Raw genomic sequence first — 16725 nt, 5'->3', positions numbered from 1 at the left:
TGATTCTACTCCATAAAACTCATTTTGAATTTTAGACCTCCAGAACTATTAAAAGGATAAATTTGTATTAAGTCGCTAAGTTTGTGGCCCTAGAAAACAAATACAACTTTATACCTACAAATGTTAGTATTGTATTTGCAGTTTTCTCTTCTACTGGATTGAGTTGTAAAAGTACAAACAAGTAAGAAAAAGCAATTGTTTTTTCAATTTTCCCTGTTGTTCCCAATTTCCCAAATTGACTTGTTATACGTAGGTTGTGCCTCACGATGAGATTAACATTTATGGACATTTTGATATTACAATGATTTTATAGCAATAGCAGTTGTATGTATAAATAATAATAATAGTAATAAAAAGGCAAGTAAATTAGCTAGTGCATGTAAAGATCTTTAACACTGTTGCTGGCCTCTAGGACTAAGAACATAGTAGGTATTATTATCAGTAGTTGTAGTATTAGTAACAATAATGGCATTGATATTGGTATCAGTACTAGTAATAACGTTAACCATTTTTTGAGTACATACCATTGCTAGGTACTGTCCTAAATATTTTCTTTGAATCACCTATTTTAATCTTCATGTAATATGATGAAGTAGGTGTCATTACTCTCAGATTTTGAATCATGAAAGCGAATGAAAGCAAACTGAAAGTTTCTGCGTGCCTCCTCCCTCATTCATATGTTGAAATTCTAACCTCCAATGTGATAGTGTTATGAGCTGGGACCTTTGGGAAGTTATTAGGTTATTAGGGTGAAGCTATCACGTATGGGATTAGTGGCCTCATAAAAGATACCCCACCATGTGAGGACACAGCGAAGACAGCCCTCTATGAACAAGGAAGCAGAACCTCACTAAACACCAGATCTGCTGGCGCCTTCCTCTTGAGAAAGATCAGCCTCCAGACCTGTGAGAAATAAATTTCTCTTGTTCCTAAGCCACTTCGTTTATGGTATTCTGTTACAACAACTGAAACAGAAAAAGACAATGACACTTGGGGAGATTACATTATTTGCCTAGTACATTATAGTTAGTAAGCAGTTGCAGTAGACCCTGGTATGTTTATTATCAAAATCCAAGCTTTTAACAACTTAATTTAGAAGGTTTCATGCCTCTAAAATTAGCTGGTGAGCCTATACAACTCTTGGCTGAGAGGAATTGGATCCTTGGTGAAAGAGGATATTGTGGTACATCAAAGACTCACAGACACACTTTACTGATGTATCTCTTGTGCCAAGAGCTGGTATTCCTTTGTTAACATAGTTTCCTCTGATAAGAATATCCTTCAGTTCCTCTGCCTAGAGAATACCCAGGCATCTTGCAAGGTTATGATCACAAATCACCTTCTCTATGAAGCCTTTTTTGACATCACCACTTCTTCCTGAGTTCACGCTTTTGTGTCACTACTCTAGATATTTTTCTATGGTAGAGTCCACAGCTTACTAGTCTGTGCTTATTCAGTGGGCATCAGTCTCCCTCACTAGAACATAAGCTTTCCAGATATTAAGAAATCTGCTTATTGGCAACTGTATAACAAGTGGAGCACACCTCTGGGCACATCAAAATGTTCAGTGCATATTTAGTTGTAAAAGGACAAAATGAATGGGTAAATATGTAAATTGTCAAATGAATGAATGATTTTTACACAGACGAGGGGGCAGTTCTCACTCCAGAGAAAAGTGAAAGGTTCTCAGTTCTTTGTGAGGTTTATTTTAAAATCTTACACTGCAGAACAAATAACTAAATGCTTTATATGTGTTCAAAGCATAAGGAAACAATCCATTTGTAAGCTGATACCAAAAAAAAATGAACTGACCTATGATACAAATAACTTTGTTTCTATTACCAAAATTACTGCTTCCAGTTAAATAACACATTTTGTATTTCTTATAAATCCTGGCATTTCTTTTCTCAGACCAATTAAAAGGAAAGCTATTCCCCGGAAAAATTACTTGTAGGTAAATGGGGGAAAGTTGTGTTCTAATGTTCTAAGATTTGGAATATGCTGCCTTTTGAAGTGTTCCCTGGATCCTTCATTTTTATAGTTACCGTAAAAGGAATTCAGTACTTATCACCCTGAGAAGTATGAAGTGCACAGGCCTAATAGCTTGAATCAATGGGTATAAATAGAGGGGATAGTTTCAATGGAAATTAACTCAGAATATTCTAGAGTATACATTCACAAAGAGAGGTATAGGTGGTAACCGAAAATATAGTTGAAGAAGAAACAAAATACACGAACTAAGCTAAAAAAATATTATTGTGAATTAGTTTTCTGTAAATGTAAAAATGTAGTTTGATGGAGAAAATTAGACTTGACTTATGAGAGTTCTCTATATACAGAAGAAATATTTTGACAAGTAGGTTTGGATATAGGGCAGATATGTTGAAGCAGAACCACTGGCAAGAGTATAGGAAAGAGGGGATTTGGAAGAACAGATGAGTGTAGTGGAAATCCCAAAGTTTACTATGAAATTGTACAATTTCCCTTCTCCCTTTATTAACATTGTGTCTTCCAGATTATCATCAGTGCTTCTGGCATAGTGGAGTATTGGTAGGTTACTGTGGTAACAGGCTGGGGAGCCTAAGGCAAGGTATTTAAGAGGAGAAAATATAAGTCTTCATATAGAGATAGTCAGCATAATAATAATAAATACTCTACATGTTTAGTTTTTGATTCATTCATTCAGAAAACAATTACTGGGAACCTATTTTGTGCCAAGGACTGTATTAGATATCAGACATAAAATAAAAATCCATATTTCCTTTGGTTTATAGAAATTCAGACATGGTATAATAGGTTTTTAAACAAAATACTATGCAAACCCAGATTAAAAAGAACATACGCACTTACAAGCCTTTGATTATGACTGGGCCTGATGCATGCTTCACAGATGAACTGTCATTTATGCTGGAAGAGCAGAAATTTCACTGAAAGAAAAAAAAAAGGAAAATTCATGCTAGGGTATGGGAGAAAACTTGGCCAGTGGCCTAGGGTGGTGAAAATAGGTGGAATATTCAGAAGGAGCAAACAATCCTGTGTCATTTGAATACTAGGGTAGAAATGGGGAGAGTCTCAGCAGACATGAGACTGATGTTCTTAACAGTCCAGTGAAATTGGTGGGAAAAGGTATTATTTCTTACTACAATGAGAAAAGAATCCCAGAGTCTAGAGGGTTGTTCAAAGTCACAGACAAAAAATTGGGAAGTGTAGTATGTCTCCCACTGCAGAGTAGAAGGTTCTTTCTACCACACTAATGTTTTCAATGCCCAGAGAAGCCTTAGGACACCATGATAGAGTTTCAGGAATTATACAGACAGGGAAAGGGGAATGTGAATTAACAACCATGAAGGCTCCACTTGAGCTTTTTAAATAATGGACTTTTTACATTGGATATCTTTGAACACTGTTCCCCACTACATAAATAAAGTTGAGAAACATTGCACCCTATCAATCATCCCATGGTCAAGCTCAGGGCTTCCTAATTAGATTGTGAGGTAATTAATAGTCATGAGTAACGTTAACATAAACTGGGAGGACAAGGTGGTAGCTGACTCCCAGCGAGGTAATAGCTGGTGACACATGAGGAAGGCTGAGTCAGCTGGACACAGGGATAGCTTAGTGAGCAGAACTAGGAAGCATTCAGGATCCTGAGGGAGGAATAGCTCAGCTTGAGAATGAACTTCTGTGCAGATGTCCAAGAGCCCTTTCTTTGAAAAAAAAAATCTATCCTACAATTGTTCTTTCTGAAATTAAAAGTATTCTCATTATAAATATTTCCTTTAAAAATTTCTTATGTTTGGGTCTAAGAGAAAATCTTCCTCTTGGGGTAAGAGCAAGAGAAGGTGGAAAGAGAAGTTCTGCTCTGAACTGAGAGGGGGTTAGTGACTTGCCAGTTTGATTGGGAGGATCAGTGACACCAAAATGGAGCTGTGGGCATGTAACCTGCCTCCCTTCTGTTCTAGTATGTTCTAAAAGCTGTCACATCTATCCAGTTGCACAGGACATACACTGCCCAACTCCTGGGAGTGATATTTGTATATACTGTGAAGTAAAAGAGCTTCATGCAGTTGAAGAAGGCAGATCTTGCTATAGTATACAGAATAACGGGCCCCTGAATACATCTATATCTTAGTTCCCAGAAGCCATGACTATCTTACGTTGTAAAGGAAAATTAAAGTTGCAGATGGAATTAAGGTTACTAATCAGCTGACCTTAACATAGGGAGGTTAGGCTGGCTTACCCAGATGGGTGCAATCTAATCATATGAGTTCTTAAAAACAGGAGAGACAGGAACTACAAGGAGGATATGAACTGCTGTTGCTTCTGGAACCAAAGGATTCAAATGACTTCTAGAAGCTGAGAACAGTGCTTAGCTTACAGCCAACAGGAAAATCTGGATCTTGGGGCACCTGGGTGGCTCAGGCAGTTAAGCATCTCCCTTTGGCTCAGGTGATGATCCCAGGGTCCTGGGATGGAGCCCCACATTGGGCTCCCTGCTCCCCCTGCTTACACTCTATCAAATAAATTAATAAAGTCTTAAAAAATGATATCTGGATCTTGATCTTACAACAACAAAATACTGAATTCTGTCGACAACCCAAATGAGCAGGAAATAGACTCTCCCCTAGAGCCTCCAATAGGTAGTGGTCCTTTGAGCTAGTTAATTTTATGATAGAAAACCAGCTGATACCTTAATTTATTGAATCTCTCTTTTAGGTTATTCAGTTGTAAACTCTAGGCCTCAAAATTAAATAATACTTAGTTAAAAAGAATAATTAGCTCTTCCCTCCCTGAACTCATCAAATAACAAGAATATCATATCTCATCACTGTCATTCTTTATGATAAAAATGCCTTGTTCTCTGGAAAGAATGTCCAAAATGGCATAATGATATAGACCAAATAAGAATTTTACCTTTTTAGGAGGCACTTGGGTGGTGCAGCCAGTTGAGCACCTGGCTCTTGGTTTCAGCTCAGGTCGTGACCTCAGAGTTGTGAGATTGAAACCTGCACATGGCAGAGTCTGCTTCAGACTCTCCTTCTCCCTCTGCTTCTCCCCACTAAGTGTGCCCTCTTTCTCTCTCTCTCTCTCTCTCTCTCTCTAATATATATATATATATATATATATATATATATATATATATATATATATTAAGAATTAAAATATATGTATTTTAAGAATTCTTCCTTTTGGAGAAATTCTCAGAAAAGTTATTTTTTCAATGATCTTACACTAACAAACTACCCTGAAATACAATGCATTAAAACAATAACAAGTTTATTATTTATTACAATTCTTTGGGTCAGGAATTCAGATGAGACACAGCAAGGATGGCTCGTCTCTGCTTCATGTAAGATCTGCTGTGGCTGGACCATCCAAAATGGTCTCTTTACTCATATATATGGCAACTCAGCTAGGATAGTTGGAACACCTGGGACCTGGCTGAGACAACTCAGCTGGGTTCACAGGTCTAGGAGCTAGGCCCTTGCTGTTGACTAGGTTCTTTGCCTCTCCTCCACGTAGCCTCTCCTTCATCTCACCTCCCTCTCCCCCAGCCAGTTTGGTCTTCCCATGTGGTCTCTAGAGCAGCAGGATACCCAGACTGCTTCATGAGGAGATGGGCTCTGCGGGAGAAAAAGCAGAGGTTGCCAGTTTTCTTACTGACACAGCATCACTTCTGCCTTAAAGTCTTTCCCCTAAGAAACTTTACAAATGTCTGCAATATTCTCTCTTTTTTGTTTTAGTCAACCTTGGGCTAGAGATACCACTGACTATAACCATCAATATTATATGTAACTTGCATTAACTAATAAAGAATTAGTAGTCCCTCATTATGCCCTCAGAGGGTGTGAGACTTCAGCATGACAAGAAGCTAAAGATAAAATTCAAGTGCAAGATGCTGCATGACCTTCCTCCTCACTGAGGGAATTGCACTTCTCAGATGTGCCACAATTAATCCCTTGAATTATGGCTACAGACTGACTAGTATGCCATCCTTGACATTGACAACGTGGAAGAAGGAAAGGTCGTTCCCAGTGCATAACTCCTTGTCCTGCCCTTTGACATATGACTTTGTAGTTCTTCTCACTAGAAGAATTATGTACTTCCCCAGTCCTTGACTTTGGGTTCAGCCAATTGACTTGATTTAGCCAGTGGAATATGGGCAGAAGTGACAGTTGCCAGTTCTGGGAACAGGCCTTACGAGACATTGTGTGTTTCCACTTGTTCCTCTTTATGCCTCTGCCATTGCCATGAGATAAACATGTCCCAACTAGTCCACAGTCCAAAGATGATGAGAAACATATGAAGCTACCCCAGATCCAACCTGGAAATTGGAGCAGTGCTCAGTGGAGGCTAACTTAGATCAGCTGACCCCCAGCTGATCAACAGATGTGTGAGAGTAATCATGTTGTTTGGGGTGGCATATTATGCAGCATTCTTTTGGCAACAATTGGCTAATACACATGGCAAAACTAAATCACAAGAGGAAAAATTTCCCATGACTTCAAGCAATGGTTGTCACTCTGAAATTTGGAAATCATAAAGTTTAAGAAAACCAACCACCTCGCCAACACTGAGATTCCTGTATTACCAAGTGGTCTCCAGATTCCGCCAGACTTTATGGTATACTTGAAAGGGTACAAATTACAAGCGAAGTGGATGAAAATAACTCTTAAATGAATGTGCTAATACATACCTTTAGAAGATGGAAACTAGCTGAGAAGCCTTTACAATAGCAGCAATTCTGGCCTTACTCCTGCCAATTGCTAATATGTGACTTTGGAAGGCAAGAGGTAGAAGCAGCAACTGCATTATAAAAAACAATGCCTGTTGCCTCAGAGCCAGAGAGAACCTTGGTCATGCAATGGTTTTCCTCAGCATTTGGATCAGGGATCCATGGTGACAGATGCTAATGTAAAGAATGGGACATATGGCTACTATGGGACAAACAAACATATCAGTGGACAAACCAACAACTTCCCTTCCCCTCGACTGATGAGTAGATGAAAACATTTTGTTTTGTAGAAAGGCAACTATTCCACTGAATGTATTTAAAAGGGAGCTTTCAAAGATGCCTTCTTGTTAACTTGATATACAACTTGCAATCCCTCATTCACTGATATTTTTTAACATAGCAATCATATAAAAGGGTCACTATCTATATGGAAGACAGAATCAGAAGTAGGTTGAAACGTATCTTCAGTTCAATACAGGAGCCATGGAGAGTTCACAATTTGATTTAAACTTTTGCACTAGAAGCAATTAACATTTAGACAGCAGACATAAAAATCAAGGTTTTGTTCTTTTTTTTTAAATACAGAACATGATTATTTTACAACGTCAGGTCTCTGTTCAGATTTAAAATATTTTGTGTTGGCGTAGCAGCATTAAATATATTGTCTGCACTATCTCACCCTTACTCTATAGGTTATGTCAACATGAAATTCCTGAAAGTAATGTCAATGAAACATGAAATTAATTTTGTGTGGCTTACTGGCTTTTGCCAAAACAGCAGTCATGTCTTTAAAGTGGTTACTTAAAATGCAGCTATGTTCTGTCCTTGGAAAGTTTAATTTTCCTCTTAGGATTCTGTCCTTTTATTATTCCTCTTCACACAACCAGAGGATACCAAAACCCTCATGCTTTCATGGCATTTTATGCCTGAGAGATCTGTAAGTCTATTCCCAAGAAGGGGCCTATGGTAAATTTTAACACTTATCTGCTAGCCTCTGCTCTATAAATTGGCAACTTAATGAATTTTATAAAGAGAGAAAGAAGGTCAAAAGATATAATAATGTATTAGAGGGGGTGAGGGGAAAAAGATTACTGGAATGCTTTCAGGGGAGACAGTTAACTCACTTGAATGCCACAGGTTCTATGATTTTCTGAGGCATTTGACATCACTTGAACCTCAAGTTCTTGTTTTTTGCTATGGTAGCTGAGAAGGAAAATTGGACACTAAATTTCCCTCTGACGCTAATCTCTTTCTCCTACTCTACTAGGTAGTATCAGAGTTAGCTGAGGAAAAAAATGGGTGGCATGCTGGCTTCAGCAATAATGGCTGACTGAACATTCGAAAGAAAACCAAGGCATGTCCTTGGGAAAATATATCACAAAAAGACAAAATAGAGGTGGTTGTTTAGGACGCTTCACTAACTCAAGAAGAAAAGAATTTCTTTTTAAAGATTTATTTACTTGAGAGAGAGAGAGAGACAGCTCATGTGTGCAAATGGGGGGAGGGGTAGGAGGAGAGGGAGAGAGAATCCTCAAGTAGACTTCTTGTTCAGTGTAGAGCCCCATATGGGGCTCAATCCCAGGATCCTGAGATCATGATCTGAGCCAAAATCAAGATTTGGCTGGTTAGCCAACTGAGCCATCCAGGTGCCTCCAAAAAAGATTTTGATTAAGTCGTTATTTGTCCCCATCTAAAATTTTTTATTGATCTATTTGATTAGTGATATCATGGGGAAATGTTTAACCCAGAGAGAAGAACTTCCTCAGAAATCCTGCTATGTAAGAAGTGCATTGCCATTGCTATCTATATGCTTAACAAAGAATCAAGTCAGCATGGTGACCATTATATTTTATAATTTATGAATCAAGGAGTATTTACTGAGTACAATGTATATATGAGGTATTATGTTGGGATCTGTCATATTTATGATTTTATCTATCTGTCATGCTGTCTCTGTTGTAAGGATAGTCTTCATTTAAAGCAAGTTTAGTTAAGGAACTTAATGGTGTTATAGCTGCTAAGTATAGAATTGAGACCAGTACCTAGTTTAGATTTGTTTTGTTTTTTACTCCAATTATAGGTTATAGTGATGATCAGATCATGAAATCAAGACCAAGGAAATGTTGAGCCATAGAAAGGGAAAAGGAACAAAAGATAGGAACATAAAATTATATATGTATTTACTCTAATAAGTTTACCAAATAACTTCTGTATTGTTCCAAAAAGGATTTAAAATAACTTGAAAATGCATATAAGGAAATAAAGTTAATGTATTGGAAGAAAGAAAATTGATTATAAATAAGGATAGAAAAGTAGATGCTTATTGATGAATAAAAACATAAGGCACAGAAATGTTTTTGCAATTTTACTAAATACAAGTGCTCAGACTTGGGGTGATGGAAAGAAGGTCATCCATCACAAGCAATAGAATACTTCTAGTATTGGCAAATGATGTCATTAGGAATTGGAGCCCATGTGGGGTACAATTTTGATTGCAGTTTCTTAATATTGCTTGATGGCATAGGAATTGTGCCCCAGTTAAGGTTGGTTCCATTTTTGAGGGTGTGTATGTTATATCATTTATTTCCTTATCAAACAGAAAAGAGGATTTTTGACATGTCAGTTATGTTCTGAATGGTGACTCTACCAGGCAAGAGAAAAAAAGAAAACAAAAGTGTCGATGAGGAGAAAATGACAATTCTTCCCAGCACTTAGTCAAAGGGGTAAGGACAATGGAAGCATAAAGATTTCTCTTACTGAAGCTCAGAATCAGAAGGTAGGAGGCTTAGGTCCAGGTCAAAAGACAGCCATCAGCTAGATAGAAAATCTTTCAGCAGAGGTAAATCAGCTACGAAGGCTTGGCGGTATCTACATATATCTATATCTATGGATAAAGAAAAAAAAGAATCACAGAAGGGAGCTGAGGAGGGGTCCCTGGGTGGTGCAATTGGTTGAGCATCCAACTCCCAATTTTGGCTCTTTTGGCTCAGGTCATGATCTTAGGTCAGGATTGTGAGGTTGAGCCCCACCTGGGGCTCTATTCTGAGCATGGAGCCTCCTTGAGATTCTCTCTCTCTTTCCTTCTCCCTCTGCCCATGTCCCTGTCCCCCCAACTCGTGAGCACTCTTTCTCTCTCAAAAGAAAAAAAAAAGAAAGAAAGGAGTTGGGGACAAGACCCTGCAGTAGTTACCACTACCGGGATTACAACAGGCAGCCAAAAAATGGTCCTAGCCATCTCTCCAGATCTTCTTCCTAAAGCATAATTCATGTGTCACCAATTCTTTCCAATATTGGCATTTTAACTGGAGAATTTTCATTACTCCCCCAAAAATTCATGTGCCTACTTCTGTTTTTAATAAGGTCCTTTTTATTTTAACTAACACCCCCCTCCAAAAAAAAACAAAAAACAAAAAACAAAAAACAAAAAAACAAACTGAACTAGCAAAGGATTTTAGGTCAGTGGGATGGAGATGTAGGAGTCAGAATGCCTTTAAAACTCCCAAATTACATCATTTAGGTGCTTCCTAGTTTACCTACCAAAAACCCAGTCCTGGATGAACATATTTTTAGGATTGCATCACTTCCCACATTTCCCCCAAATTCTATAATCCCAAACTTCATCCAGGATTAGTCTGAAGAGATGGCAATAAGCACCACTGGGAGCCAACACCTCTGCTAAAACTTCGAGGATTAACAATATGTGCTAAGTGGGCTGAGGAGGTGGGCGATTTAATTTATTCCGAATTAAATTATAATTCACTCTGTTTCTCATAGGGGCAGGTGAGGTGAGAAGTGAAGTGGTGAAGGAAAAAATATGTATGTGGTTGCCTAATTGACTTGTACTCAATTACAAGCTACAACCCTTTGTTTTTATTCTTTTCATATGTTCTTGACTCCTAGAAATTCTCACAGGAACAGCGCCATAGAGTACAAAACCATGATGATACAGGATTGCTATTTCCATTACTATTAAGCCTGCAATAATGATCTTCATGAGTCAAGCGAAGATGGGGTTATTTTTCTTAGCATGGAAATCTTCAAAATATTTAGGAGGGGGTTGTTTAGACAATGTCTCAAAATTTCTTTTTCAGGAGCTATGACTTAACAATGTTGTTGCAAAGAGCAAAAACAGAGGGATGGGGAGGGGGGTTAGTGAATCTATACGACAAATCTTGTAGTACAAGTGTTTGTGGTTAACCGAGAAACACATTATGAGTCAAGCCTTTGGAAAGAGGTGAGTAATTAAAGACAAATGCTATGACATAATCATTTACACGCAGCAGAAAGATTTTAGATTAAATCTGGCCTGACCCACTGCTCAGCAAGTGTTATCATGGATTCTTGAGAAGTATTCATTTATTTACTTTCTAATTTGGCCCAAATGTTGTATTGAAAACAACAAAAAAAGTATTTTGTGTGTGTGTGTGTTTCCCATAGGAAATAGCCTGAGCCCAGCGATGGTTAATAAAGTTGGGGTATTTGGGAACAGATCTCCTGTGTACACAACAACTGAACAACATGTCAGTTCGAAAACACCTCATTTGAAAAAGGCAAGAAGGAGCTCTGCTGTGAGCACTTTTGCTAGAATGAATCCTCTTATATTTAGGAAGCTTACTTGCGTGTACCTTTAGACAGCTCAGTAAAATATCGGTTAAACCAATACTTTCACTGTTATTTAAAAAATTATATTTACTAAAAAAAATTTAAAAAATTATATTTACTGACATTTTTGGCTTCATCGTGTATTTCAGGCACCACCTAGGTGAGTCTGATGTCGAGACACTAATTTTTGGAGCAAGAGGCAGATTCCCTCCCTCCTTTCTTAATCCTGCCACTATAATATAAAACATGCCATGTAACTCCAGGAGATGGCTTCATGGTTTTCCAAATGCTATTACATTTTAGCTGCTGCCTTTATTAAATGCAGGAAAACAGGAGTGGGGTGGGGGGGATGACAGATTCTGAGTCTCTACCTACTGTTCTTTTTATTTGAGTAGATGTGGAACTGTTAAGGTAAGGCAAGCTTCCTGTGGATTGAAACAATAGATTTTGTTACCAGAGCTGACCCACTTCACCAAGGCATCTCGGAACATTCTATTGAAGAGCCATACATGTGTCTTAGAGAAGAAAGAGAAACCACAATAATGCTCATCCCTCCCAGAGAGAAAGGTATTAGGAAGCAGGGCCCTTAACCCACAAGTTACAGAACCAGGATTAAGGAGTAGAAACCGGCGTCCATTTCCCCTACAGGATAATTATTTCCTAGTAGCAACCAGATGGCCACATTCTGTTTTCTTGCAGGGTAAGGAACAAATGTGTATTCCCAGAGAAACATGCATTTAGGGTCTGTGGTAAAGCGATCAAGGTCTCGCTGGCCGGTTACCGTGTTCTTGGGCGTTCTGCTGATTTGTCAAAATGTGACTGATGTTGAGAGAGCTGAGGAGGCTTAAGTCGCAGCCTTTGAAAAATGATTGTGTGAATGTGCGTGGATGTGTGTTTGTGTGTGCACGTGGGTATGTATATTTCTTCCCCAAAGTTGAAACGCATTTCCATAAACATTGTTATATGGGAGAGGCAAAAGCAACTGCAGGATTCTACTGTCCTTCTCTCTGGGCTTCTCAGTATTGTTTTTGCTTTTGCTCTCTTTTCTAAAATGTCCCGGTTATTATTGAGGCTTATATTATACATTGTTGAGTGAATGCCAGCCCTGTGGCAACTGCAGTCCTCCCTGTCCACAGGTCACTTGGGCACCTGTTTTGTTTGGAGCAATAGTAGCAGAGTCCAGAGTCAAGGTAGCATACAAAGAGAGAGGTTGCAGGGATTTTATTACACCACCTGTCGCAGGTGGGGATCTGCCCATTTTGACTATCGCAGACCCCATGGGGCACAGACAGATGGCAAGGGGTCACTTCACTGCTTGCCTATTTGGCTCAGTCCCTTTCTGTCCCACCGTCCCACATCACCTATTTGGTAGAGGTGAATAGGGCTGCTCCAGAGCAGGACTATCGTCAGGCAATCAGTACAAGGGCCTGAATCTCAATCACGCATCTCCTATTTCTTTCCTCCCCACAATGTCTTCTACCCTAGACTTTTTTCCCCAACACCCCTCCAATTCCATGATGGACCCAGCCTTAATCCTGGTGCTTTCACCTGTAGCTTTTGACAGTACACTTTGTGACTTTCCCCCTGAATTTTGCTGCATTTCAGGAGAGGACAATGGCTTCTGTTTATATATTAAATAGTCAAGCTTGGTCTAAGATTGTTTAGCTACAGAGTTGTGCTTTCTTATAGGAATTAATGAATAAAACAAGGTCTGGATCACAAGTATCTTTGAACTTCGAGTCTTGCAATTCATACGAGGAAGCCAATTTCATGCAGAACTTTCCTGTTTTAACACCCAGGATCAAAAAAAGAAAAAGCAATGCTCAGACAAACCAGCCTTTAGAATGGGGCCTTAAATCTAAAACTGAGGCTAACTTCAGATTTTCTCTTTTTCCCTTACTGTAGTATTTATGCATTTGATTTTTAAAAATTGAACATGCATCCATGCTCAGAAAAAGATCAGAAACAAGAGAGTTCTGAATAATTGGGACAGAAAACAGGCTAAGTGAGAAAAAGAAAAATAACCAATAGGAGCCTTAAAGTTTTTGACTTGGTTCTTCTCAGATACTATAATGTTGAAGCCTGAAGAAGACTTCTGTAAGCTATCACCTTCTTTGCTTCTTGGAAGTTCCAAGTGAACAGTTTTCCTGTTTGCTTGACGTTTGAAAGAATACTTGAAAGTGTGAAAGACAAAATTAATTCCCACGAAAGGAAAAATACATTCCATCACTTGTCTCCTACTGTTACCTGTTCTAAAATCACTGCCCAAGGTTTTTTACACCTCACTTAGATTCACCTCATTGTCTTCTCACTATCTTCAAGAATAAATTGACTTTCTACTGCTCTAAACACCTGTTTATCTAACCAGCCAGTATATTCATCATGTTGCCACAGCCCCTTGTCCTTTTTAAATCAGCATGGATACATTTATCACCTGAACTAATGAGGGAGCTAAGAGGTTGGGTTTCAGACAAGGTGTGTTTTCATGATGAATATGTTACAGGGACTATGTGATCTGTGTAATTTTATTCAAGGTATTGGGACTCCAGTTGTCAAGACGTAGTGCTCCTAGCCTCCAAAATGTCCAAATATTTTCAAACCATTATAGTTTCTCTTTTACTCTTCCTCATTTCTTTAAACGGAGCCTAACTTACCGTTGGTAGACTACTACTCCAAGGAATAGCCCAATTGCCAATCTCCAAAACTTCTTGAATGAGTCTCATCTCAATACCCCAACATTTCAAAACTATCATTGACCATTCTGGAGTCCTCATGGTACTGAACCAACATGCAGAAAAGGAGCTTGCTATTTGCTTGGGTGATTGATCCCAATGACCCACAGGGAATTGGATTGTTGCTGTCCAGTGGGGACAGGAAGGATGCTGTCTGGATTTTAGGGGATTCTTTGGGTACCTGCTCATGCTTTCACAACCAATAACAAAAGTTAATGGAAAATGGCAGCACCCAGAAAGAGGCAGAGTCCGTGAAGATTGAAGGTTTCTGTTACCATAGAAAATAAAGAACCAAATTAGCTGAGGAGCTAAGGGGAAAGAAAACACAGAATGGGGGGTGGGGGGGGATGGAGGGAAGAAATTATAAACGTCTGCTATGGCTCATAACACTTGCAGAAACACAGGCTATAGTTGCCGTGCCGATTTTCTCCCTTGCTTACCATGTCGTGTGGCATATGTGCTAGTTATTTTCCTTTCTCTTCTCTTCCTGTTATTTTATGTCAAGATTGTTGTATTGTTGGATCATTTTCAAGTTTAGTGTTTATGTTGCAAAATATCCTGGTGGGATTGTGATTGAATTATAAGAATAGTTAACATCGCTCAGGGATGGATACCATGCCCCTTGCCCAGAGACAGAAACATTGGCTTTGGGGCTTTGTGTCTCTTCTTCCTGGGGGCATGACAGTAGAATTTTTGTTTGTGTGACAGATGGTTGAATCTTATCAGAGAAAGGTATAAAGATGTTCTTCCTTTCTGAAAGTTCAACTCCATGTGGTAGGGTATGTGTCAGGGTGAGCGAGCAAAGGGTTGGAAGGTGGTGCTTGCTGAGCTCCTGCCTCTCTTTCCAACCCACCATTCTGTGCTCTGCTCTGTGATGCTGGGGCTGACACTCTGCAGAACACATTTCTCCTTCATCACCTGGCTTCTGCCAGTAAGGAATGTCAGAGGAAGCCTGGAAGACAGGACTGGGGAGGAGACACTTGCTCCTTCCTCTTCCTGAAATGTCTCTCAGAATTGGCCTTTTGCCCCAGGCAGCACACTCTCGGAGCCAGTCTCATGGAGTCCTCTCAATAGTCCCAGTAAAACCCCTCTGACCTCACAGATCTGAATTCCGGTTCCCTGGGGGTTCTTCCCCACGGCCAGATGCCTGGCAGTCCATCTTCAAGGTCTACACCCCAGCTTCATGAGGTCTTCCTTCTGTGTTCCTGAAGAGTCTTCACAACCCCTTCTCAGAGGTCTGGGTCCAGCCCCACAGGAACCTCCTCTGTGCTTCTAGAGGTTAACTATGAACCTCACCCTTTGTTTCCCCAGGCCCTACTTCCCTGTCACTGTCTCTGTGTTACCTTTTTTCTCCAACATATGTTTAACCAATTCCCTGTATTATATCATCTCTGCACTTCTGTTTTTTTATTAGAACTTACTTGGAAAAGAGAGAGAGAGAGAGCGAGAGAGAGAGATTATGAAATCTTCTATTTGAGAAAGGACACTTCGGGAAGCAACCTCAAGGGGTCACTGGTCCAAAGCACGTCATTTCCCCTGTAGGAAAACAAGGCTTCCTACATTGGCAAGGGAGTGAGTTCCTTGGCCAATCCACCTGTCAGCCTTCAAGTCAGCCCTCTGAGAATATTTCCCTGCCCAGTGTCCCAGGGAAGCTTTGGGAGTTCTCCACTTCCTCTTGGTGAGTGTTTGAGGACACGATGATTTCATTAGGGAATGAACAATCCCAAGACTTTCTTCATTAGCTTTGTGTTTATCTAAACACACAGTTCCCTGATGACCTTGGTCCAATTTCTATCTATTTTATTCCCTCGGTTCGAGGGCTGGTAAACAAAACCAGAGCTATTGTTGGTCATAGTTTTTGAGCCTGATATTTGGCATGGACATCTCTCTTTCCTAACCAAAGACTTGGTTCTCTTATTATTGGTTAGTATATGCTGGGTAGTGAAAAATGCGTCGGTGAATAACATGCAGTCCTTGCTTTAGACAATCTCACAGCTGAGTGGAGCAAATTGAGTGTTTTCACTTAGGGAGTTCTGGCTGCAACGTGAAGAGAATACATAGCTTGGGGGAGAGGGAAGGTGATATGAATATCTGTATGGTCTAAGGGAACACTTCAGGCTCAGTGAGGCAAGGAGGACTTCTGAGTGAAGTAGCACATAAGATGACAACAAAACAAGGGGGATGAGGAAAATTCCAGATGATGGGAAGTCAGAGAAGTATGAAAGGTAGCAATTGCTCCACAGAATTGGGCAAAACTGGGGGGGTGGGGTGGATATACTTCTTTTATATACTCAAAAGAAAACTAGCTCAGTCCATCCACATCAGACTAGTCAAACATTCAGCTCTCTACCTCTTAGTTCCTCATTTTTCTGAGTTTGCTCAAACTCCAAAGATTTATATAGCCTAAGAGGAGGTCATCACTCTGCTTTTAACACCCAACAATGAAGAGCCTGGGGTTTGGTCAGTTCACTGTTGCTTGTGCCTCTTGCTGCCACTTGGTGACACTGTTGACAATTGGACCCACACAGTCCACAAAAGATGGTGACAGATCAGAGGACCAGAGACCTGCTGCTATGAATCCCAGGGGCTGGAGGACCTACTCTCAGAACCAGCCTCAGTGGAATGAGAGTGCCCAGACCCCAAGCTCTTAATCCT

The sequence above is a fragment of the Vulpes vulpes genome, chromosome 5 (genome assembly GCF_048418805.1).
Source record: "Vulpes vulpes isolate BD-2025 chromosome 5, VulVul3, whole genome shotgun sequence".
Classification (NCBI taxonomy): domain Eukaryota; kingdom Metazoa; phylum Chordata; class Mammalia; order Carnivora; family Canidae; genus Vulpes; species Vulpes vulpes.
The sequence above is the reverse complement of the archived record's forward strand: the minus strand, read 5'-3'. Positions refer to the sequence as shown.